This window comes from Ambystoma mexicanum, chromosome 2q (assembly GCF_040938575.1).
Source record: "Ambystoma mexicanum isolate Mex_15411 chromosome 2q, UKY_AmexF1_1, whole genome shotgun sequence".
NCBI classification, from domain to species: Eukaryota; Metazoa; Chordata; class Amphibia; order Caudata; family Ambystomatidae; genus Ambystoma; species Ambystoma mexicanum.
The window spans coordinates 1,485,262,244-1,485,289,314 of record NC_090924.1 but is presented as its reverse complement, the minus strand read 5'-3'; the positions used below and the strand labels follow the sequence as shown (position 1 = coordinate 1,485,289,314).

Below are 27,071 nucleotides of genomic sequence, written 5' to 3'. Positions count from 1 at the left end.
AAGGCCATGGTCTCAAGCTGCTTGATTAAGGATTTCTGAGAGTTAGCGTTCTCTTCTTTGAACCATATGTTGAAATCCCCATTAATGATCAAATGATCCTGTTTGATGGCTAGGGTCGTGACTGCTTCTATGAAGGTGTTGGTGAAAGTTGTGTCATAGGTTGGTAGCCTATAGATGAGTATAAATGTGAGGTTTGATTGTGGGTCCGTGGCAAGGTGGAGGACTAGAGATTCACAGTTCTGGATGTTTAGAGGGTCGCCTGTTTTTATTTTTAGGTATTCCTTGCAGGCTACTGCAATTCCTCCTTCTCCTCCTCTTCTCCCTTTTTTCTTCGCCTGTTTGCATCTTGAAGGCATCCGTTAGGCAGCTGTGTAGTATGACTTTATAGTTTTCGTTTAGCCAGGTTTCTGTGTTGAATAGGATGTCAATTCCCCCGGGAGCAAGCGTCGACCATCAAACGAAAAATAAGGCAGTCCTAGGGGTGTTGTGTTAAATAAAAGGGCCTATGCTAAGAAAACCCTATTGTAAAGTCCTTACAACTAATTGCAGAAAGAGTGTGGGATAGGGTTTCAATAAAGGAAGAAGTATTCTCAAGTTGTAAGGCAGGGTGTGATTGCCAGGGGTCTCCCTTCCCCACATTTTGAGCACGGGACAACGTGGATCTCCTAAGCACAGCACATGCTCGGGCTTTCCCAGCACGAGCTGACAGTTCTGTGTAAGCTATCAGCTTCTTTGATGGCCAAGTCTCTTTCCAATAAAAAGTCTCTTGCCTTCGAGGCCTGGTGTATCCATCAAACAAACAGTTCAGTTCCACGTATACTTTTGGTGATGGCTTCACCCCTGGGTCTCCCTCTTCTGGGTGTAGACCCTTCACAAAATCATATGCAACAAATCGACTAAACAGTACTTTTTTCAATGAACTTTGGGTGGTAACTTTCCACCCCTCTATCTCCCTCGACCGGGCTCGGACCCACTCGACATGGGGGGAAATTCACTTCCCCTAGTCTTCCAATACTTCTTATGTTCCTGAGTTTTAGGGCCTCATTACACGGTAGACGGAGGACCAAGGTGCTATTAGCACCTTGGTCCATGCCGGTAAAATACCGGCACCGCCTTGGAGGAAAGGGGAATTACCGCCCTATTCCAAGGTGGCGAGGCGGTAATTCTCCCTTCCCCCATTGCCCTTCCCCATTCCCATTTTTGCCCCATAGGGCTCTATGGGAATGGGGAAGGCGCAAATTACGGTGCCGCAAATTGCAGTACCGTAATTAGCATCCTGGTCCCTTTGCGGGTTGGTTTTTAACGCCTGCTAAACAGCAGTCTTTAAAGTTCCAACCCGCAAAGGGACCTCGTAGTAAGGCGGTAAGGGTTTACCGGTACCGGTGCCCTTACCGCCGTCCGTGTAATGAAGCCCTAATGTCCTTTTAAACAGTTCTTCAGGCTTCGCCCCTGGGTCTCCCTCTTCCGGCCATAGAACTTTCACAAATCGTATTCAATAACTCGAGTGAAAAGTTTCCTTTTCAATCACCTTAGGGTGGTAACTTTCCACCCCTGGATCTTCCTCCTTCGGTCTTGGACCCCTTTCAGATGTCAGCCTCCTTCCTCCGGGACAGCCCTCTGCCAGGTTCACTCCTGTCAACGCACTGTTCATAGGGACTTCAGGCTTCACCCCTTTCCGTCAGCATTCCTCTGCCAGGTTCACTCTTGCCAGCTTTTACAGAGCGTTCACGGTACTTTGGCGCCTTGGACTTCGCTCCTTTTTGTTAGCATCCCTCCGCATGGTTCACTCTTGCTAACATTCATGACACACAGTTCACATACTGATTTCACTATGCAGAATTAATTTCACTTAGCTTCACAATCATCTGTCAGTCAAAGACTTTTGACGATACAGAGGATTTTACAAGACCCCTGTATGACCACTTTGACCTCTTCCCACCTCTTCCAAAGGCTTCTGGTTATGGTAATCTTTCTACCAGCGGGTAATCGCCCAGAGTTTCCTACTTGAGCACCCACGTGGTGCCAAGCTCCTCTGTTCCTGGCTTTCCCCTTCTTTCACCAATCTTTATGGTTCTCAAAAGTTCAAATTAGCCATTGGCTATTTATCGCTCAACACAGATCGGTTTTCTTATCGGCTCTTCCCTCAACTCACCAGCTGTGATGAACTGCTTGGCTTTCTTCTTATTCGAGTCAAGATTGGTACCATAGAGACCCGCGCCTTTCCCTGGCTTGGTTATCAGCGGAGTAGAGTCTCATGTACCATTGACATCTGCTGGAACACACACTGGCTAATGTTCGCAGACTTATAATTCCCTCTGCGGAGGTTTCACGGGCCTTGGTCGGAGAGGGCAAGGTTGCTTCTCTCCTTGTCTCCCTCTCAGTCTGCACCATCTTTCTCCTCCTCTTGAACTGCCATGCTGAGCTAGCTCTCACGTCGTGCGGTCTGCCTTACTCGTCTTGTGCTCTTGTGCTCCACCTTTTATACCTGTGGGCAAAGGAAAGCGTTGTTAGGTGTGTGAGGTTTCGGTCAATTGCCTGACTTTGCCTGATCCTTGGGTTGGGACATGTCAGGTAAACAGTCTTCGAAACAGTCTGTTGTTTTGCACTGTATTGGAAGATGTTTGTGTTGGAAAAGGAAGGTGGTAGAGTTTGTGTATCCTACAGGATATAAAGAGGAAGAGGTGTTGTATGGTATTATAACCCTCGTGCTAGAGGGGCTTGTGGTAATCTCGAAAGGGGTGTTTTTGTAGGGTTTATGAAACAAACAGTGATAGCCGGGATTGTGAATTGGACAGAGGGTATTATGGGAATGGTAGCGTTTGGTGAAGGTAGATTGAGTGTTCGGGAATGAATTGGCAGAGGGGCGTGAAGAAGAATGATTGGGAATATCTGTGTAGAAGACAGCAGAGCAGGGATTCTGGGAGTTGTGGTTTATGATGGGTTTACAAGATGCAAAGGGATTGTTGGATTCTAGTAAGGGAGAATGATTGGGCAGAAGGGAGGTAGATGTAGAGCAGCCTGTAAAAGCTACGGGGACTTTGTCCTCCTCACCCTTTCCCCCGGTATAATACTGTGTCTCACCTTGGATATTCCCCAAAGCATAACCCTGGACTCCCCTATCCAGGTGATCCTCCCTCGCTTATCCATCCTCAGGGTTGGGATCTGAGAGCGCCAGCCCATCCCTGGCCACCTGAATAAGGGATTCCCAAGGTCTACTTCTGAGAATACCCTCAGGTTTTCTACAGGATTTTGTGATATATGGAGTGAGGGTGTAGTTTCCCATGTTTCTAGTTTCAGCCTTTTTCCTTTGGGTTCCTGATATCCTGCTTATGTGTTTGGGCATCTGTTCTCGTGATTTGTTTATTGCGAGGTAGGGTGTAAGGTATTTTGATTTTGGTCTTGTTTTCGGGCAGTTTGTATTCCTGTGCTGGATGTGGGTGTGCGTTCTGTTGATGTGCTGGGTTTTGGAGAGGGTAGGTCTGTTGTGGTTCCATTATGGTTATCCTTCCTTGTTGTGTCCTCTTGCGTCGTCTGGGTCTTTGCCTTGGCAAAGTTCATGATTTTGGGATTTTTCAGGCTATCTCACATTGCAAATGCCTTCCTGTGATTCCAGACTTGTATAGTTTATTTTATTATTATATTTTATTTTAATTAATGGGTGGTCTTGTCAGTTCTCCAGCACACAGGCGGTCCTGGCTGGCATTGTTGTAGTTTTCATTCTTTTCGGTCCTCAGGGTGGGCTTTGAGGCGTCTGCTGTTGTGTTTGAGTTATTTGGGTTACAGGGGCATTATCCCTCCTGTGTTGTTGGTCCGTATATTTTTGTTTGCCTTCTTGTTTTTGTTGGTTTTGAGTTGGGTTCTTTTTAATGGTGTTTTCCTCTGTGGGTTATATTTTAATGGGTGGTGTTGGAGGTATTGAGTGTGGCTCAGTTTGGGTCGGCGGCTGGCAGTGGTCTCTGGATACGGGGGCCTAGCAGCCATGTGGAGGGACGGGAGGACGGGTCCTGTTTTATTTCCTTAAAGTTGTCACACCAGCTGGGCTAATTGTGGGTTCAGTTTTTCTTGGGTCGCTTGGAGTGTTGGGGGGTTGGCGGATTACCTACCTTTCCTCTCTTTCTTGTATATAGTAGTCATGCCTTGAGTCGGAAGCCGCTAGTATTCGGAGCAGGAGCCTGTCTATTGGCGGCTACTGGCGAGCGAGAAAGAGCACCTAGATTAGGGATATGGTAGCTGAGGGAGAATATCTAGATGTGATCCACAGCAGTAGTGGAGGAGCCTTTGAATAGGCATATAGTAGCAGTGTGGGTGCAAGATGCGTCTAACAGTTGGGGTAAATGCCAGAAATGGCTACCATACAACCATGGTCTACATGCATCAGACTACAAGCTATTAGTTAATAAGAGTGGTGGGACATGTAAAAGAGGTGCAGTAATGGCTGTGCCCTCTGCCAGGACCACGTTTACCTTGCTAGTCGCTGCTGGTTGAAGGCTGCACTGCAGGCTTCCCAGGCGATCATGGGCAAACACGGCCTCAAGCTGCTTCTTTGGGAGCTGCCCTTTTGCCTCGAGAGCCCTTCACTGACGGGGCTGCATGGGCAGGGGCTCCCCCTTGATATAAGGGGCTGGCAGGCCCAATCACGGGCCGCAGGGCAAGATGGGAGGTGGGAGCAATGTTGCAGAGGAAGTGGGCATGGTTGGGGTTGGGTGGGGAGAAATGTGGTGCATTGGGGGAAAAAACCTAAATAAAACTGAATTTCCTTTTAGATTTAAATGAAAGTGAGGTCGCTCACACGGTAGCAAAGCAAACTTTACCCCAAAACTGCAGCAGGTAGGTGGCTCTGCCCATGAGCATTGGGCCCTGGACCCTCACAGGTCTTCTGATGAGTGGGTAGGCCCAATCACTAGGCTAGCTGGCATGCCCAATCATGGGCCGCAAGGCGGGATGGGAGGTGGGAGCAATGACGCAGAGAAAGCAGGCATTGGGGTGGGGTCGGGTGGGTTAGACTGGCTGGCAGGCCCAATCTAGTGTATGTGCACGTTGAAGCTTTCAAAAGGGGCTTAAGCATTGCTTACTGGCTGCGCAGCAGTTCACTGCAAAATCATGTAACACAGAGTTCAATTAAATTGTTTGTGTTTTCAATGTCCATTTCAGTGACAGTGTTGGTAAGTCCCTGGTGGTTCAATGGTTTAGTCCCATTGAGTGGTCCAGTGGGACAGCTTTGTTGTCGGTCTTGCCATGTATGCCTGCAACAATCTATTTTGACTCCCTTTCTTGCTTTGGGCGGCACTGTGTAGACTCCCTTTCCGAGGAGGTTGCTTAGCATTTCCAGAGTTTCTCAAAGGTGGGCTATGCATTTTTTAATGTTTTTCTTCAGGTTTTTCATACAGGTCACAGTGATCATTTTTCTTAACACACTTTGGGCCTCATTACGACCCTGGCGCTAATGGGTTAACGGCGCCGCAAAAGGCTGCGGTGCCGTTAACCCATTAGCGCCTAATTACGAGGTCCCTTTGCGGGACCCGACCTTAACGGCTGGTCCACACCAGCTGTTAAAGTAGGGACTCGCAAAGGGACCTTGGTGCTAAGTACGGTACCGCAATTTGCGGTACCGTGCTTAGCGCCTTCCCCATTCCCATTGAGCCCTATGGGGCAAAAATGGGAATGGGAAAGGGCCATGGAGGAAGGGGGAATTACCGCCCGCCAACCTTGTAATGGGGTGGTAATTCCCCCTTTCTCCATGGTGGAGTCGGTAAGTTACCGGCATGGACCATGGTGCTATTAGCACCATAGTTTTCCGCCTGGGTCATAATGAGGCCCTTTATCTGGAACAATGACAGAAATGCGGCTGAACAATAGATTTTAGAGGTATGGTAGATAATAAGGGTCTGCATTCAAGCATTCTGGAACAAGTAGGAACATTCAGGAATTTTCGCCAACGTTGTACTGACATTGGGCCTCATTACACGGTAGGCGGTAACCATGGCGCTATTAGCGCCATGGTTGCCGCCGGTACCGTACCGAGTCCGCCTTGGTGGATGGCGGAATTACCGCCCTACTCCAAGGTGAGCGGGGGCGGTAATTCCCCAATCCCCATTTACCCTTCCCCATTCTCATTTTTGCCCCATAGGGCATAATGGGAATGGGGAAGGTGCTAATTACGGTACCGCAAATTGCGGTACCGTAATTAGCTCTGAGGTCCCTTTGCGGGTCCCGTCCTTAACGCCTGGAAAAACCAGGCGTTAAGGGAGGACCCGCAAAGGGACCTCGTAGTAAGGCGGTAAGGGTTTACCGGTACCGGTGCCCTTACCGGTAAACCCTTACCGCCTACCGTGTAATGAGGCCCATTGGGTCTCCCTGTGCCCACAGTGACAGTCTTTGACTTGTCATAATATACCTTACCTTTGTTCAACAGAACCAAGAGCCTTATGCTTCTCCGTGTGGTTAGTCTCCCCAGCTGCCTTTGCTTCTGCTGAATCTGGGAATAATATTGTGGTTGGATGTGCTCTCTGGGTCTAGCATATATTATTTTATGTAGCCTAAAGATGCCTTTGAGTGTTTAAATACCTTCTTTAAAGTGCTTGTTGGGGTTGTTGCTCTGTCGAATTTTGGCCTTTTCTTTCATTCATGTTTATCAAAGATGAAAATCTTATAAATTGTGAAGTTGTGGGGATATTTGCTAGTGCCAGATACAGAATCCTGTAAATAGAATACAGGAAACTGCTCTCCTGAACTTCTGTTGTTTCATTGCGTGCCTTTGCAAAGCATAATTTGAGCTCATTCAATTTGAGAAATGCTGTTTATTTATAAATGTGTGTTGCAAAATGTACCAATCGATTTGAACAAAATAGCCTAACACTGGTTGCATTGCAGGAATCTTATTTGGATAGAGGGTGCGATGGCAGACAAGAGTCTGAATTCATCTTTATATACAGATACACACAATATACACTTTGGAGCTGCTAGAAGAGGAAGGCAAAACGCTGAATTAATTGTGGCAAGTCATCTCCAACTGTCGTTTGACCCCAGGCTGGAATGATCAAAGGTTCTTGCATATACGACTGTGAAGGCTGCCTCCACTGGACACACATCCACATTCAATAACCTAGAGGAGAATTCTGTCATGGAGCTAAGATGGATGCCAGTACAAGATAGAACCTTCAAACAGAAATCCAGTCAAGACCCAAGATGTGTTTTGACGACAAATATTGATAAGAATGATGAACTGCATGAGACACACCCATGGGCCAGGCGAAGGAATGCAGACTCTGTCTCGTCTGGTCCTGAGAAATCTAGCCCACCTTTGTGTGAGGTGACCCAAAAAGCCCTCTTGAAGTTGCCCTCTATGTCTAATGAGGCACAGGTGTCCACCCTTGATCCTGAAAAGATAGCAACTGAGAAAAAGAGCCAAGAAAGCTCTAAAGATGAGCCAAAAGTTGAGCCTGTTGTTCAGCCAGAAGTGGTTGAAATAGAAGACAATCAAGCAAACAACAAGGATTCCACAAATGCTATATCAGCAAGTGGTAAAAGAACGAAAAAAAAACAAAAAACATGACGAAATGTAAGAATTGAAATGCTAGAAATGCCGGCAAACCTTTGCGAAACCTGAAAACCCTGAATGTGATGATTCAAACTAAGGTTGAGAAGTTGAAAGAAAAGCAAGAGCCGGCCACAAAGAATGTAAAGGAAAAATCTCCGACTCCCTTCAAATCTTCCATTAGCTCGTGATGAAATGGATGACGCCGCTACTATGGATGACCTACTAAATATGTCTGCATATGACATTACGGATGAAGAAGATGAAGTCGCCTTGCAAGATGGGAGTTCAAACCATCAACCTATTTTACCACCTGATGCTGAGGTGGCGGTGGAAATAAAAGCAAAGCCAGCAGACAGTACTCATCCAGAACAAGAATGGAGAAGGGTGGTATACGAACCATCACCCATCAAAGGAGGGTCTGAAGCATGAAGGCAGAATATTCCCGCGAATGATCTATATGACTTTAAAACAATGAAGGACCGAAGGAAGATGGAAGCATACAAAGCACTAGGTTTAAAATCAGCAGGCACGGCTAAAAAGATGACCGACGACTAAAAGAATTGAATAAGGAAAAGATCCAGCAAAACGGATGGAGCAGCAACCTGGCAGTATTAATACTATTTTAAAGAAACTAACTAGTCAATGATGGATTGACCTTAAACAGATATAACGTGTTGCAATTGCTTCACCACCTGCCAGCTATGAAATTAATTTCGACCGCTGACATAAAAACTGTGGAATTCATTGAAGACTCTTCACTGGACAGAGTAGTGCTACACATTCATTCGAAAATTGTCGGCGACCTTACACTGGACAATGCCTAGGACATTTGGGATTTAGGGTTCAATGTGAATGAGATTACAACAAAGAAAGCTGATGAAAGTGAACTGGATGAGTTGCCTGTTAGAAGAGGACATGTTTCCTTTACGTCAGCCGCTCACATAGCATTGCTGGTGAGGCGAAGGTGCCCCGTGAAACTAACCAGCTTGAAATTGATGAACAAGCGGTGGCCCATAAGGAACTCAAGGAATTTAATACATTTAAAAAAACGTTCAAAATCAGAATTGAAACCCAGACTCAGCTAGGAATAGTAAGACAGCAAAAACTAAAGACGAGGCTGAGGAACACTGGAGTTGTATTGTTGGCTCTCGAAATGCCAAGAATGAGAATTAACATGCAGAGTCAAAGAAAGATGAAGTCAAATTATTGGGTTGTTGGAACACGTGAGGCTTTGGGCATTTGATATTGAGATCTCGAAAGCACCTACTACCGCTTGACATCATATGCCTACAGGAGACATGGATGAAAGACCTGCCCATTGTTGAAGGGTACGAAGTAGCCTTTAACCCTGCGATAACTCAAACCAAAGGACGACCTATGGCCGGATTGATCACTTTGATCAAACGGCAAAGTGGATTTGTAATCCTGAAGTCAAGTAATCCATCTTCTTACATACAAGTGAGCACAAATGGTTTGAGAGATCATGTAGAGAAAGATAAGCCAACAATTAACATCATAAATGCCAGTTGGCAACATAAAGCAACAGGCAAGACAGATTTTATTGAACAGATATGTGAATTGCTTGACAATATAACATCTGGGGAAGCAAATGCACGTATTATTCTTTGTGGTGATCTTAATATGGATCTTATATCTGAACAAAATGGACAAAAAGGAAAGAAACAGAATGAGAAGTTACGAACATCTGTTCTCAAAGAGTTAGATGCTAGATGTATGGATATACTTAATGGAAACATGGTGGGTGATATAACTCCGAAAGTGACGTGGGAATGTGATGATCAAAGTTCTATTCTAGATTATATGATCACTACAAAAAATGACATCCAAGATCTGCGATCTGAACGTTATTCAAACAGCACAAAGCGATAACAATCTGTTAATAACCACAGTTCTGTTAATAACTTTGTTTGAAAATGAAAGAGATATAGCAAGAGCTATTCCCGGTGGGAACAGACATTAGAAATTGAACCTAGAGGGAACCTCTTAAGATTAAATAGCCAGAGAATTATCAGCTTGACTGAAGCATTGGTGGATCAACACACGAAAGAAGAGATCAGCGGCCTAGACTACGTCTTACTAGAATTATATAAAACTCATCATTCTGGAAACCAAAAAAGCTGTTGTGAGGAAACACGTGTATGACCCAAACGTAGTGAAAGATGTTGAGAGAGATAGAGCAATGTCTCCTGAGTAGAAACGAAAAGATCATTGGACAAAAGAAGGTGAAAATGAAATATGAAACTGGCTGAAATGGCATAGAATGGCCATGGAACAAAAAGATGCTGAACGAATGACGAGCTGTCTTGCGCAAAGAAATTCTAGAGATTTCTGGGCAACAATAAATGAAATAGAAAGTCCTCAGAACTCTTATCATCTGCAATGTGGTGACCGAAGAAAAATGTATTACACATTATAGCAAGCTATTCCACAAACAATATCCCCACGACAATCAAGAGGATCAAACAGTAGAACCTTGGAATATTGTCATCACCAGAGAAGAGATTTATAATAACATCAAGAAGCTCAGTGCATGTCGAGTACCAGGGCCAGATGGCCTGACGAACGTCATACTAAAAAAAAATCCAGAAGAATGGGGGAACTTTTGCTACAAACTCTTCAAGTTGATAATAAACAATGGGAAAGTCCCAAAAACATGGAAATGCGCCATAATCGTCCCTATTTTCAAAAAGGGTTCAAAGCTACAGCCAAAGAACTACAGGCAAATAGCGCTACTTGATGTAGTGGGGAAAATGCAGACGATATTGTGCTCCTTGACACATCGATTGGCCTCCAAAGAAAAATCAACCCCTTGAGAAATTATATTGATAAAAAATAGTCTCGAGATAAATGTGAAGAAATCAGAGATATCGGTGCTGACAAATCTTCAAGGGACGAAAAACTTTATTTGGACGCTGGGAAAGGAGACCCTAAGCGTTGTCAAGGAAGCAAAATATTTGGGATTACAATAAACTCAAACATTAACGATGAGCCGATGGTGAAGAAAATTGCATCTAAATGCAACCAGCTGGCTGCACAAGCGGACAAGCTGCATATAAAATGTGGAAAGTTCTTGCTGCTTCCAGTAATCCACTTCTATAGGAACAAAATCATCCCAGTTTTGACCTATGGAGTTGAGATGTTGCTTGGCTGCAATTATGAGATCTGGACAAGATGCGAACACGTGATCTGGAGGAGGATTTTAAACCTACCAAAAGGTTTCCCAACAGCCTGCATAAGATATGAGGTCAGCCTACCTTCTATATCTGCTGTAGTTATGTGGAATGCACTGGTTCTATATCGAAAGGCGATAGGAGGCGACAATATCCTGCAATTCAAAATACTAAACAATGATACATGTACTGAGGTTGATAGCCTCCTAAATCAATGGAAAATTGCTTGCGAAAATATTTTGGAGCAGCTGAATACTGATAAGGAATGGCTAATCTGTAAACCAAATGCAGTTTAAAAAAAAACTATACGAGCAACAATGGATTGAAACAAACGAAAAAAGAATCCAACATACAAGAATGAGAAACGCTCCAGCTGAAGCAAAAAACGTGAACGTCATTGCAGAATATATGGTGAAGTTTCCTTGCAAGAAGACAAGAACAAAATTCCTAAAGTTTAGATTGAACAATCTAGACACACAAGATGTTTGTTATGGCATGAAGGATGTGGAGAAATAAACTAATCATATATGTAGACTCTGTAATTTACAAGAAGAATCCCTGAAACATATACAGGGTAATTCATAGAATTTCGCAGAAAAGTGTCGCAAGCGGCTGGCGCAGAGTGTCCGCGTGCGATTGACTGCGCCAGGCACGTGCGATAAAACCGATTTCCGCGCACAGCGTATTCATGGATTTCATGCTCCCAAACCAGCCGTGGCGCAGAGTATCGCAGCGACCCTGCAGCAGCGCCAGTAACGCCCCCAAGAACGCCCTCGCGCAAGGAAAAGCCAGCAAAATCGCGAAATCATCGCAAAGGGCTGCGCTAACTCTGGACCAGTTTACAGGGCAGCCAAACAGCCAGGGTACGTGTATTACAGGGGTACGCGGGAAGTTTAACACGCGATTAGCCAGGGTACGTGCATTACAGGGGTACGCGGGAAGTTCAACACGCGATTGGCCAGGGTACGTGTATTACAGGGGTACGCGGGAAGTTTAACACGCGATTAGCCAGGGTAAGTGTATTACAGGGGTACGCGGGAAGTTCAACACGCAATTAGCCAGGGTACGTGTATTACAGGGGTACGCGGGAAGTTTAACACGCGATTGGCCAGGGTACGTGTATTACAGGGGTACGCGGGAAGTTCAACACGCGATTGGCCAGGGTACGTGTATTACAGGGGTACGCGGGAAGTCATACACGCGATTATCCAGGGTACGTGTATTACAGGGGTACGCGGGAAGTTTAACACGCGATTAGCCAGGGTAAGTGTATTACAGGGGTACACGTGAAGTCATACACGCGATTAGCCAGGGTACGTGTATTACAGGGGTACGCGGGAAGTTTAACACGCGATTGGCCAGGGTACGTGTATTACAGGGGTACGCGGGAAGTTCAACACGCGATTGGCCAGGGTACGTGTATTACAGGGGTACGCGGGAAGTCATACACGCGATTATCCAGGGTACGTGTATTACAGGGGTACGCGGGAAGTTTAACACGCGATTAGCCAGGGTAAGTGTATTACAGGGGTACACGTGAAGTCATACACGCGATTAGCCAGGGTACGTGTATTACAGGGGTACGCGGGAAGTTTAACACGCGATTGGCCAGGGTACGTGTATTACAGGGGTACGCGGGAAGTTCAACACGCGATTGGCCAGGGTACGTGTATTACAGGGGTACGCGGGAAGTCATACACGCGATTAGCCAGGGTACGTGTATTACAGGGGTACGCGGGAAGTTTAACACGCGATTAGCCAGGGTAAGTGTATTACAGGGGTACGCGGGAAGTTCAACACGCAATTAGCCAGGGTACGTGTATTACAGGGGTACGCGGGAAGTTTAACACGCGATTGGCCAGGGTACGTGTATTACAGGGGTACGCGGGAAGTTTAACACGCGATTGGCCAGGGTACGTGTATTACAGGGGTACGCGGGAAGTTATACACGCGATTAGCCAGGGTACGTGTATTACAGGGGTACGCGGGAAGTTTAACACGCGATTGGCCAGGGTACGTGTATTACAGGGGTACGCGGGAAGTTATACACGCGATTAGCCAGGGTACGTGTATTACAGGGGTACGCGGGAAGTTTAACACGCGATTGGCCAGGGTACGTGTATTACAGGGGTACGCGGGAAGTTATACACGCGATTAGCCAGGTTACGTGTATTACAGGGGTACGCGGGAAGTTTAACACGCGATTGGCCAGGGTACGTGTATTACAGGGGTACGCGGGAAGTTATACACGCGATTAGCCAGGGTACGTGTATTACAGGGGTACGCGGGAAGTTATACACGCGATTAGCCAGGGTACGTGTATTACAGGGGTACGCGGGAAGTTTAACACGCGATTAGGCTGGGTGGGTCCTCACAGGTGTTCCCTGTACACCCTCCACGGCCCCTGCAGGCAGCCTACAAAACAGGGGACTACCCTGCACACCTGCTCATGTCCCCCTGCACCCCCACCCCCCCAGCAGTGCAGGGGCAGCCTCCACCAGGCCCCCACTCATGTCTCCCACCACCCCCACCCTCCCGCCACCAGGGGCAGCCTCCACCAGGCCCCCACCCATGTCTCCCACTCTCCACCAAGCCCCCACCCATGTCTCCCACCACCCCCACCAGTGCAGGGGCACCCTCCACCAGGCCCCCACCCATGTCTCCCAACACCCCCACCCACCAGCACTGTGGGGCACGTGGCCAGCAGGCAGTCAGGCAGCAGCAGATGGCAGGTGGGAGCGTGCTCAGGGCTCTGGGGGGGGCAGTAATTGCGCCTCCTGGCCAGGAGCGTGGTCTCTCGTGTGTGAACGCGTGGACAGCCTGATAGGTAGTGAAATCCCACACGTCAGCAAAGGCCCTTAGCGCGTAAACCCGTCAACAGCATATGCGCGCCTATAGTCACCTGCACGTGCAGGAAATTGTTGCGTGACACGTCCCAGTGTCAAAGCGTGTGATTGGTGAAAATGGATGTACACGTAGAAGTGACAAAGCGTGTGATTGGTGAAAATGGATCTACACGCAGGAGTGACAAAGCGTGTGATTGGTGAACGTACACGCTGCGTAAGTGACGCTGTACGTGTGGGCCTGTATATAAGGTACATGTAGAACACCATTTCCTTGTACGTGCTTTTCGTGGAGAGCGAGTGGGTGAAATCTGTACTTCTTGTCGTTTCACACGCGATTTACTTCACGGCGTTTCCAGTTCGTATTCCCTGTTACCTCTGACAGCTTTTTCTCTTTTTTCTCTTTTACTGGTTTACCTGGGCCTGTTCCCTCAAACAGTGTCCCCTTCTACTGTTGTCCTGTCTTCTCAGACAGCGTACACATCTTCTTTTGGCGGGGGTTTAGCCAGCCAAACGCGCTCATTCTTCACGCTCTTTTACCTGGCAGACGGTGAGTCACGCACGTATCCAACTTCTGTGCTTGCCCCGTGTGTTGCCTACCCCTTCAGAGGTCATTCTAGGCTGCGTGTGACACGCATACGTTCATTCTTGTGTTACTGGGTGCCACAGCGTAGTGCAGGTTTTTCTTTCTGCACACGTGGTCTAGGAGGGGTTGCGTGCACGTCATCTCCCTTTTTTGGGCCTCCTGTGCGTTGCGTGACCCGTCATCTTTCCCCAGGGGTTACAATCAGCCGTGCTAGAGCACTAGGGTACAATTACCATCTGGTACCCAACCCCTTTGACCCCCAATTGCCCAGGACAATTGTCTACAGCCACTCCCATACGCACATTAATATCAGTGCCATGGCTGGGAGGCGAGGATTCCGTAAGGGTGGCAAAGGTGGAAGAGCCACAAGTGGTGGCCGTGGTGGATCCGGTAGGGGACGTGGTCGTAACTTGCAGGGTGAGCCTGTCCCCCCATGTGTGGAGGACCAGTCAAGGGCACCCATCATCCCCCCCCCCTCCCCCCCTCCCCCCCTCCCGTTGAGGCTGAAGTGGCTGACACCATCCATGCTCAGCCCTTGTTGGACTAGCCCATTGTGGCACCAGACCTGGCTGACTCCATGGCTGACTTCCAGGTCAGCAGGGCTACGACACGTGCGCTGGTGCACGTTGATGCCATCATGCCACGTGTATCTGGGGCAGCAAGGTCATCTACTGCACCAAGGAGGCAGGGCGGAGTGGCTGCAGGGGCAGCTGCGGCTCCATCCACCCCAGCCCTCACACACCCAGCCAGGACAGTGTCGGTCCTAGTCCATGCTGCTGAGATTCCCCCTGACACCATCACACTCGAGCCAATGCCTGCACCAACTCCCATGCTGAGTGTGCAATCCCACACTCCTGATACAGAGTCCACCAGGGCTCCTGCCCCTAGTGTCCAGAGCGGCGCAGGACACTCAGGATCACCACCACCTTCCAAGCGGAAGAGGAAGAGTGCTCGTCCGGCACAGGCTGATGCCCCAGACACGGCTACACAGTCCGGCCCGTCCAGGAAGCCCAGCTTCACGGATGACGAACTGAATGCACTTGTCGAGTATGTGTCCGGACATGACAACGAGATGGTCATTGTTGCAGGATCCAAGACCACACCTGCACAACGCCAGGCACACTGGCAGACCGTTGCGGACATCGTAAGTGCCCTTGGAATCGTGAGGCGCACAGCCAATGATTGCTATAAGCGCTGGAATGACCTAAAGCGCAGGGCAAAGAGTAAGCTGGCCTCAAGTCATGCCGCAACTCTAGTGACTGGAGGTGGGTCTCCAGTAGTAGACATGGAACTCACTCCACATGAGTCAGTCGCTGGGACCTACGTCACGGAGGAACAGATCCAAGGCGTGGGAGATCTGGCTGATTACGAGGCATTGTCCGGTGAGTGCACATGCATGTGTGTGTCATACATGTGCATGGTGTGTGTGTGAGGGCTTCTGTTTGGGTGCCAGGAGAGAGTGTGTGCGCCTCAGTCGTATGGGTCAGCCATGTGCTTCATGCAATACTTCCTGCGCAGCTGCATTTGGCCATAGCAGTATCCCTTCTGCCAACAGTAGACATCTAGCACAACTGCACGCCAGTTGCCCTTGAAGTGTCACCTTGACACAACAGATTTGCTTATTTTTCACTGTTCATTCAGTCAGTTTGTTTGCATTCCACCACTTTCACTAGGCATGTCGCTGTCCACTAGTCACATGTCTGACATGGGTATGGTAAAGGGGAGTGACTTTGTTACCTGGATATCATTTGTACACACATGTCCCTGTGCAATTTGACCATTACAGACTGGCAGCTCCAGGTGAAAAATCTGACCTGTTAGAATCAGAAAAGCTATTACATGCGGGAACTGGACTGAATGAATAGGTGCTGCCCTCCTCTCCATCTTCACTCAATAGCAATGGTACATGCCATCTGTGTGATGGCATGTGTGTTTCACCTGCCAATCACAGGCCAATGTGTGATGCCACTGCCAGGCAGCATGCAGAAAATTTGTTCATCTTCCATCTTGGTGTCATCAGTGTGTGCCGTTTGCCTGCACTTCATACGCAGTGAGGGTGCATGCATGGGAGGGTTCTAGTCATGTGGGACATGTCAATCAAGTACTGGTTCTCTTGCTTCTCAGCCCTCAATGTGTGCCATGGTGCTAATGCCTGTTTCCATTACTTTGTTTTCATGTCTTTGCAGGGGAAGACGCACCTGATACTGCTGGGGTTGTGGAGATGGTGCAGACCCAGGAGGTGTCCCAGGGCCGACCAACCACCAGTGAGGGACGTGGTGTGGTGGTGGGGGAGAACCCACAAGTGCTGCAGGTCGTGCTCTCAAGGGGTGTCTCTGGCTGCACCTCCCCCGAGCTGTACTCAGGTGTTGATTCGGATGAGACCTACGTGCCGTCGCTGGTGAGTGTTCCAGGGAGGGATTCTGTTCTGTCTCACCCACCTGCACCAGGGTCAGTACCCTCCATGGGGATGTCAGTGTTGGCAGCTACGCCTTTGGTGGTTACGGATGCAGGGTCACACTCCGCGACATCTGATCCTGTTCCTGGGCCAGCAGATCAGAGGGGGAATGCAGTCCTGCAGCCTCAGGCAGTGCCGGCACAGCAAGGCGCAGTTCGCCTTGCCCCAGACAGGTGTGGTGCCCGCCGACGTGGTGGCCGTACGCCACCTGGCAATACCGCATGGGAGCAATCCATTTACGGTATGGCTACCCAACAGGCTGCATCATCCGAGATGATGGCTCAGGCCATGGATAGGGTGGCCACTTCCATTGTCCCCCCAGAAAGGCTGATGGAGCGACTAGAGCAGGCAACTGACTCCATCTGCCAGTCACACAGGGAGGACATGTTGGGGTCCAACAGGGACAGGCGGGCGGCACTGGCTACTCTGCAGGAGGCCATCTCCATTGAGTCCCAGGGCCACAGGGAAGCCCTGAGGCAGGAGCTCCTACACCTCAGGACGACTCTTGTTGAGCTTGAGGCTTCAACACACCAAAGGACAGAACAGCAGCTGGAGCGTCTCACCCGTACGCTCTCAGCTGAGATGCAGGCAACGAGGGCGGAGGTCCGGGCATCCCGTGAGTTGTTGCATGGGGACCTCCGCACACTCATCCTCCAGAACCAGACCTACCACACCCGCATGCTTGCAGCCATGGAGGAGCAGACTAGGGCCTTGCGTGGGCTGCCTCCCATAGTGCAACCACCTCCGGATGCAGCTGCACAGGGTGATAATAGCGACAGCAGTGACACTCCCACAATAGGGTAGCCGTGTGGGCCATGAGCCCATGGAGGTGTTTTATTTTCCCAGGATCCACGCAGGTGGGTTCTGGTGTGCATCCTGTCCTCGGACCTCCTGGGTGGCCTCCCCAACCCCCCCGGGCCCATCAATGGCCATTTTTGATTTTTTCTTATTTTTATTTTTATTTTGATTTCTTTTATTCCCAATTTTTTTGGGAGGATCTGTTGGCTCCGATCTGTTGGCTCCGATCTGTTGGCTCCGATCTGTTGGCTCCGATCTGTTGGCTCCGATCTGTTGGCTCCGATCTGTTGGCTTCCGTGGTTCCTGTGGGCATACGCTGCATTGTGGCTGGGCACATGCAGGCTTGTAATGTATTTGGTTCAGATGCTTGGGTTTGAGTCACACACACCCCTCCTGCTTCCCGTTTCCATGGGCTTGCAAAGGGTGTGCCCAAGTGACAGTGAATTACACAGTGACGTTGGACTCCCATGACCTGTGTGGCCAGTCTGTAGTCAATACTGTGTATACATTCCTAGTGCATATTGCTGTTGTGTTGTACACTGCATGTTGCATTGATGTGTAACTCTTCTTCTGTGTCTACCTCCCAATTTGCAGGTCCCTTCCTCAAGTCCACACAAGGACCTCTAGTCTGGCGATGGGGACCATGTTGGCAGCAGTGCACCTACAACTCTACATGGCGCCAACACTGCACAGTTGGTAGTGGTGGGAGTCCAGGCATTTCCTGGTGGTGAGACTACTAATATGTTACATTTTTGATGTCATGTTAATGGTACTACATGCTCAAGTATGTTGTTGGTCCGGCATTGCTGTGAGCATTTCAGGTGTTGCAGGTTTCTAATAGTGCCACTGTACATAGTGAGAGTGATGTCATGTTGTGGGGATTACTTTGTTTACCTGCAATTAGCATGACATGGCACGGTGTGTCGTGTGGCAGTGCTGGGGTTGGGTTGGCTGACATGGCACTGTCCTCTTGTTGCATTTTGCAAGTGGGTATTCATTTTAGCTGCTTCAATGTGTAACTTCACAAAACTGCATTGGTGGTGTCTGTGTGGGTAGGGATGCACACATTGTGACACTTCCAGGTGAACAATCTCAGGCTGACATGGAATACCCGGTTCATTCTCCACACATTCAGGATCAGTGTCAGGTTGAGTCATCATTGATTGTCAGATGGAATGTGCCAGGGCAGTGTGCACTCCACAGGGGTGTGATTTCTATGTGAAGTAATTAGCCACTAGCTGTGTACGGGCTGCCTCCCCCCGTGCCCTTTCCCCTCCCATGCGCAGCGGCTGTGCATGTGGTTGGGGATGTGGGGCCACCACCATGTCCACGGCCAGGCCCCGGCGTGTTGCAACGTTGTGCAGGACACATGCTGCCACTATGATCCGGCACACTACTGGGGGAGCGTATAACAGCTGCCCGCCAGAACGGTCAAGGGAGCGAAAGCGTGACTTCAGCACTCCGAATGTGCGCTCCACTATGCCCCTGGTTGTAATGTGGGCTGTGTTAAATCTTACCTGGGGTGGCGTGGTGGGGTTCCGAATTGGCGTCATCATGTGGGGGCTGAGAGGGTAGGCACTGTCCCCTGTGGAGGTGGGGATTGGTATCATTGGTGAGGTTGTGACCTTGCTCAGTATCCAACATGCATGCATGTGCAGTGGCATACATACTCACCAAGCAGCCATGTATCGCCATGCCGCCCAGCTTCTAGGTCCCGGCTTAGGGTGGACATTCGGTAAATGAAGCTGTCGTGGGTGGAGCCGGGATAGTTGGCATATACTGAGGTGATGATTCCCTTGGCATTACATGCTACCTGCACGTTGATGGAATGCCAGTGCTTGCGGTTCCTATAGATGTGCTCAGATGCCCTGGGGGGACGTAGAGCCACATGGGTGCAGTCGATGGCACCTAGCACTTTGGGGAATCGTGCCACTGCGTAAAAATCCAGGGCGGCAGCATGCCTTTCTGCAGGTGTTCTGGGCAGGTATATGTGCCTGCGGACTGATGGGCGTGCAGTCATGATGTTCAAGACCTGGTGTAGGCAGCGTGACTGGGTGGCCTGTGACACCCCACCCACTATGGCACTTGTCCGCTGAAATGATCCAGTGGCTAAGAAGTGCAGTACATTGAGGACCTTCTCCAGGGGGCTGAGTGCTTGGGAGCACAGGGTGGGTGATGTGAGGTCATCCTCCCACTCAGTCACCAGGTCCAGTATGATGTGTGGTGGAAACCTGTACCTCCCATACACCTGGTCATCAGGCATCCCGAAAAGGCTGGTTCTGGGTGTGAATATTCTGGCCCTGACTATCCTCCTCCTCCTCCTTTGGTAGCCCACTGCCACTGCTGCTAGGAACGGTATGTTCATCCTGGCGTCTGAGCTTGTTATTGTTAAAGTCCGCTATTTATGCTTAGCGCGTGTTCTAGGCGAGCGTGTGACCCGCGCAGCCCTGGAATCCTGTTGCCAGTCCAATAGCGTGTGGAAATTCACACGCACCACGGGATACAGCGTGTGACCCGTGCAGCCCTGGAATCCTGTTGCCAGTCCAATAGCGTGTGGAAATTCACACGCACCACGGGATACAGGTTCGCTGACGTACTTGCGTGTGTAAGTGGCCGCGCACCCATTAAATACACGTACATAGGCCAATCGCGTGTACGCGCACTTTTGTCCAATTACACGCGATGACACTCTGACGTGCAGTATCTCCACGTGTGCCCCGTCATCACGTCCTGAGTGGGGAACACCCGTGCGGGTCACGTCACAGACGCGCTTACGCGCTGAGGGACTCTGGTCCAATAGAATCGCGTATGCGTGCTGACGCGCTTACGCGCTAAGGGCCTTTCCTCGGATTTCACGCTGACGTGCAGGATTTTCACGTGCCAAATCACTCCGTATCAAGCTGGCCACGCGAAAACACACGGAAGCCCACGCTCCTGCCCAGAAGGCCGAGTTACTGCCCCCCAGTGCCCCGAGCAGCCTCCCACGTGCCATCTGCTGCTGCCTGCCTGCCTGCTGCCACCGTGCCCTGCCATTTGGTGCCTGCACATCAGCCATCTGCAGGGGTCCAGTTGCTGTGTCCACCCCTGCTGGAACTGAAGACTCCCGACTGGTATTACATCGCTCCACAGCCCAGCCCCAGGACCCAGTTGCCCACCCACACCTGCCTCTGGGGTTGCCATGTCGGGCACTTCCACATCTGGCACCAGTGGCAACCCCAGGCCAGAGGGGCAGAGGGGCACCAGCTTCACTGTCACCGAAGTTGGTGTCCTGGTGGAGCATGTCCTGGGGCAGTATGATGCCCTCTTTGGATCGTCCCGCGCCAGCAAGGAAGGACGGCAGAGGATCTGGGCCGACTGTGTGGTTGCCATCAACGCGGAGGGGGTGGCAACCCGCGACGTCCTGAAGATCAAGAAGCGCTGGGAGGACTTGAGGTCCAGGACCCTTGTGAAGGCCCGGCGCCTCGTGGAGGGGGGCCGGGGCCGCATGAGTACCATCCAGATGAGGGTCCTGGAACGCGTACGCCCAGCGCTCCACGCCCAGATCCTTGAGAGGGAGGCCCGTCTGGAGTTGAGCGGTAAGTGTCCATGCATTACTGTGTGAGACAGGGCATGTTGCGGTGTGCTGGTTCTATGATACTTGCCTGTATGTGTGCCATAGCCCATGTATGCATGTATGTGTGCAGGAACATCATGGTAATGCATGTGCGACCAGTGATGTGTGATGCACATGGTTGTTGCATGTGTTGAAATGCCGCATGGGGAGCCCTAATCAGATTATGAACATGAGAGCATGCCAGTCTCTGTACCTGAACATGGGTGGGGGTGAGGGATGGGTGCTGATGCCAGGTACATATATGGTAGCCATGTCTGTGTGCCTGACCTGCGTGTCTGTGACTTGTGCATGCCATGGATGCATGACACATGTGTGTGACAATGCAGAGATTCAGTAAAGCAGCAAAATTACCCTTGTATCCGCTGTGTTTGGTGTGTTTGGGGCCAGATGGATGTGACTGAGGTGATGTGTGTGCATGTGATGGGCATGAGCCATGATGCATGTGAGTTACATATCATTGAATGTTTCAAGAGTCCATTGGACATGCATGGAAATGTCCATGGCATGCACCATGCCTGTTACTGTGTGTGTTTTGCCTGGACTGGCCCATGTGTTGTGGAGGGACATGATGGAAGTGTACTTTGACAGTGGTGCTCATCTGCTATTGCTTCCTGTCTAGGGGACCATTGTACAGTGCCCTGATGCTTGTGTTCTTTGTCTCCCTCTACGCAGCGGCTAGTGAAGAAGAGGGCGGAGACGGCGCTGTGGAGCAAGGCGGCGGGGATGCCCCCACGGCTGCAGCGTAAGGGGTGGGTGAGCCCCCACAGGGGCCTGCTACGGTGGGAGACGGTGAGGAGCCATCCAGGTTGGTGGTTTGCACAGAGGAGGAGGAGGCCGCCACTGGGGCACACATGGGGCCTGGTGGGGGCATCCCTGCTGGTGCAAGTGGTGCAGTCCAGGGCCAGGGGCAGGAGGCAGCACAGGTCACCGTGGAGGGGCCTGTGCATGTCGCTGTCCCTGACCCTGTGAGTGCACCACCATGCACCAGCAGGGATGCCCCGTCCCAGGCCTGTCCGCAGGTAGAGGGGATGTCCATGTCACCTGACTCCCCTCCACCTGCGGACGTGGGAACCCCTGGCCGTGCGGAGAAGGTCCTGATTGGGGTCGCGTTGCGCACGGCTGCGATTCGTGATGCCGTGCGTGCTTCCCGGGAGGAGCACGCACGTCATCACGAAGTGCACCGTGCCGACGTGGCCCAATTGGGATCGGCCATGTTCGGGGGTTTCCTGCATGTGTTGGCCAATGTGGCGGCCCTCTCCTCCTCTGTGCAGGCTATCCACCAGTCGTTCTCCTTGCCGTCTTCCAGCCCAGATGCCACCAGGGCCCCCTGTGGACCTGCCCCGACCAATGCAGCCAGCTCGGTGGGGATCCCATCCCTGCCACAGTCGGGAGTCAGAGATCCAGCAGGGGTGGACACCAGAGCAACTGGACCCCAGCAGATGGAGGATGTGACGGCATCATCGGGCAGGGCACGTGCACGACGGCGTCGGTGGTTTCCATCAGCCTGGATGCCGTCGTGCTGGCACAGGCAGTTGCGTCGGAGGCAGCAGCAGGCTCAACGTGGGAGGCATCATGGCTCGGGGCCATCAACATCAGGGGTGCAGGCATCGGCCGGAGGGCAGGAGAACCCTGGAATGGGAGTGGCTTCCGTGTGGGAGAGGTTGTGCCAGCGGATAGGTGCGGAGCGGCAGCGGGCAGAGGAGGAACGGCTCACGATGGTCAGGGCGGAGGACTCCATGCGGAGGGCGCTGAGGCGGGCTGAGTGCCTCGAGGGACTTCGCAGGGAGTTTGAGCTTGACACTGCGTTATCCCTGCGGGACCTCGGGGCCAGGGAACATGCCCGCCTCCAAGCCATTGAGCAGGAGTTCGAGGATGCCCTGGCCCATGACAACAACCAGTGAGCCGTCCGAATAGCCCGCTGCCTTTGTATATAGTTGTATAGTTAGGGTTAGGTTTCCTTTGTTTTTTTGAATTTTTTTTGGGTTGCGATTGGACAATGCACCACTTTTTTGTATATAGTTCCCTTTTTAGTTAGTAGTCAGTTAGGTTTAATTTGGTAGGGCTCATGGACCCAGGATTATCTTCTTGATTGGCTTATTTTATTTTTTCATAATTTTTTCATGGACATTCATCTTGTTTTGTTTGATTTGCTTTGTGTTTTTTCTTATTTGCTGTTCAATACATATTATTTTTTTAATCTTCAATGTGTCGTATCATCTCATTGCTTTCAGGCATGTCATGTTGGGTGTTTTGTCATTCACTTGCAGCCATTGTGTGTGACAGACATGTGTTAAATTGCATTATTTACATTGGGGGTGTAACATGTAATTGCCTTTGATATGTGGGTGGGTGTGATAGTTGGTTGGGCCTTTTGGCAGGGGAGGATGGGCATTACGGACATGATTGGGGAATGTTGGGACCCAGGTGCAGGGGGGCATGGATTGGACATGGGTGGGGGCCTGCTGGCAGGTGCCCCACAGTGCTGGGGGGTGGGGGTGGTGAGAGACATGAGTTGGACATGGGTGGGGGCCTGCTGGCAGGTGCCCCACAGTGCTGGGGGGTGGGGGTGGTGGGAGACATGAGTGGGGCCCTGGTGGAGGGTGACCCTGGTGGCTGGGGTTTGGGGGTGGTGGGAGACATGAGTTGGACATGGGTGGGGGCCTGCTGGCAGGTGCCCCACAGTGCTGGGGGGTGGGGGTGGTGGGAGACATGAGTGGGGCCCTGGTGGAGGGTGACCCTGGTGGCTGGGGTTTGTGGGTGGTGGGAGACATGAGTTGGACATGGGTGGGGGCCTGCTGGCAGGTGCCCCACAGTGCTGGGGGGTGGGGGTGGTGGGAGACATGAGTGGGGCCCTGGTGGAGGGTGACCCTGGTGGCTGGGGTTTGGGGGTGGTGGGTGACATGAGTTGGACATGGGTGGGGGCCTGCTGGCAGGTGCCCCACAGTGCTGGGGGGTGGGGGTGGTGGGAGACATGAGTGGGGCCCTGGTGGAGGGTGACCCTGGTGGCTGGGGTTTGGGGGTGGTGGGAGACATGAGTTGGACATGGGTGGGGGCCTGCTGGCAGGTGCCCCACAGTGCTGGGGGGTGGGGGTGCAAGGGGACATGTGTTGGTGTTCATTAGTTCAAGGAGACATGTGCCTTTGCTGGGGGGCATGCCCATGTTGGGTGGGCTGCCTGCGGGACATGACCAGGGATGCAGGGTAGTCCCCTGTGGTGTGGGCTGCCTGCAGGGGCCGTGGAGGGTGTACAGGGTACACCTGGGAGGAGCCACACTGTCAAATCACATGTGGAACTTCCCGCGCACCCCTGAAATTCACGCGCCCAGGCTATTCGCGTGTGGAACTTCCCGCGCACCCCTGAAATTCACGCGCCCAGGCTATTCGCGTGTGGGACTTCCCGCGCACCCCTCAAATTCACGCGCCCAGGCTATTCGCGTGTGAAACTTCACGCGAACCCCTGAAATATACGTAGCCCGCTCCCCCAGGCCCGATCGCGTGAGGAACTTCCCGCGCACCCCTCAAATTCACGCGCCCAGGCTATTCGCGTGTGAAACTTCACGCGAACCCCTGAAATATACGTAGCACGCTCCCCCAGGCCCGATCGCGTGTGGAACTTCACGCGAACCCCTGTAATACACGAAGCCCGCTCCCCCAGGCCCGATCGCGTGAGGAACTTCACGCGAACCCCTGTAATACACGTAGCCCGCTCCCCCAGGCCCGATCGCGTGAGGAACTTCACGCGAACCCCTGTTATACACGTAGCCCGCTCCCCCAGGCCCGATCGCGTGAGGAACTTCACGCGAACCCCTGTAATACACGAAGCCCGCTCCCCCAGGCCCGATCGCGTGTGGAACTTCACGCGAACCCCTGTAATACACGTAGCCCGCTCCCCCAGGCCCGATCGCGTGAATAACTTCACGCGAACCCCTGTGATGCACGTACCCTGCAAATCGCGTGTGACACTTCCCGCGCACCCCGGTATACATGCACACGTATTTTTTGTCAGCGGGTGTCCGTGTTTGTGGGTACCCCTTTGCACGTCATTTTTCCTGGAGGGCCACAGTATGGGACATTCATCATGGCAGTATATAGGTGCTATTTGTTGGCGCACCTTTTGGCGCACATTTCTTACAGCCGCAGAGACGCTACCGCCTCCTTTCTTGTGGCGGTCGTGTTTGTGCCTGTGCGCTGGTTTGAGCGTGCGCTTTTTTCCCCTATTCTATTCCATGAATACGTGTTGTAGGCGAGCGTGTGGGCGTTCCGCGCACTTGTGCCCTGTACTTCCCCCGTGACGCCCACGTTTTGGCAAGTTGTTCCCCATTCCGAGTGTTACGCCCGTGTTCCGCCTACTTTTATTGCGTGCGCCGCGCTATGTGCGATTTTCGCTGTGGCCTGTGCGATTTTCGCTGTGACCTGGCGCACGCTGTTAGATGGCCTGTGCGCTAACGTGCGCCGCGCACTTTTTATCGCACATCCGCTGGTTTTCTCGCGCACGGACTTCTATGAATCGACGTGCGCTGCTTTTCGTGCGATTTTCGCACGTTCACTGCGATTTTCGCTATTCCACTGCGATTCGCACGTTTATGCCCACTTGCGCCGCGCTAATTATTCCATGAATCGGCCTGCTAGTTCTGTTCTGCCCCAAGATGAGGGAGGAAAGAACGAGATATATGGGCACTGAACTGGAAAAATATCCAGCCCGATGTGCAGAGGATTGGTGGCTGATATTGAATGAAGGCAACAATAACAAGGTGACATTTGCATTGTCATTTTTTCTGGATAAGATGAAACAGAGTCTACTGAGAGCCAATGAACAAGAGACATGAATGATAGCCTGAAATGGTGTTCTTAATTCTTTACACTATTTGTTGTCTTTTTCAGTTTATTTAGCTGTTTTGCATTTGATAAGATCAACTATGAATATGTATATAGCATCCTAAACAGTTTGTAAAAAATAATTTTGTAAACATTTGTAATAATCTAAAAAAAAAAAAAAAGAAATAACCTAGATCTGGCTGACTGACTGACTGACTGACTAACTGATGGGGCAAGTATATCAGCAGGAATACTATGTGCAATCAGTTAATGGGGACCGCTATTGGTGATTCCATTGATATTAACAATTATGGGGATGCATCCTCACTGGTTACTTGGAATGTGATGAAAGCAGTCAAGTCGTTCTTATTACATGGCAGAGGATACAGGGGCTTGCTGAGGTTGAACCTTTGATCCAAATGTTGGAGTTATTCTACAAGAAAGTTTCAGGATCTTGTTATGGTAAACTGGCAAGTAACAGGACCATTTACACGCACTCCTTAACAATGCAACAAAGTGTCCCCTCTCCTCAAAACTATCCAGTGATATATGGAACAGGACAATACAAGTGGCACCCCTTTGGCCAGTCAACATGTCAATGGGACATTTGTATGAAGAGTTAGGAAGGGAAATGGACGATTAGAAGTGCCTCGTTACCAACAATGTCATCCTATCGGGCTCTGGCACACGCTTGCTATTTTTGTCCATACAGGGGGAGGGACGAGGATGTGTTTGTGGCGTATCTGGGTTTAAATTCAATGTAGTACCAGAATGGCCTTTGACATTCTTACGGTGGGAAGAGACTAGTGCTTTTTCTTTCAATTTCAATTGAGTCATTGCGTCTCCAACAGCGCTGTTATACATTTGTGTTTGGGGCAATATAAGTAGCTCTAAGGAAATGAATGACTCGCTGATAACATAAGCTGGTCAGATGTTGCATACGATTGGTGACAACCTGCTGAGCGACTGTGAAACACATTCTTTTATAGTTTGTATATGGAATTAGGGAATTTCTATGCACTAGTTTACTCTTTTCTGAAGAAATAAAATGATAGAAAATTAAAATTAAATAGTTAAAATGCCCACTTAAAATGTTTTCTTTATACAGTCTGTCTAATTTCTTTTACTCATGCCCCCGGATACTGAAAGGTTCTAAATGAAAATGGATAACACTGTCCTTGCTTCATATCACCTCTGTCACGTTCTATTTTGTCATTGGTGTGCCCCTGCTCTG

The 27,071-nt window shown here is 50.6% G+C and overlaps 1 protein-coding gene across 1 annotated transcript in view; it reads left to right on the top strand.

Moving 5' to 3' along the window:
* Positions 1-27,071, top strand: part of LOC138568911 (uncharacterized) — a 273,113-nt gene that overhangs the window by 29,741 nt on the left and 216,301 nt on the right. The window lies entirely within an intron of this gene.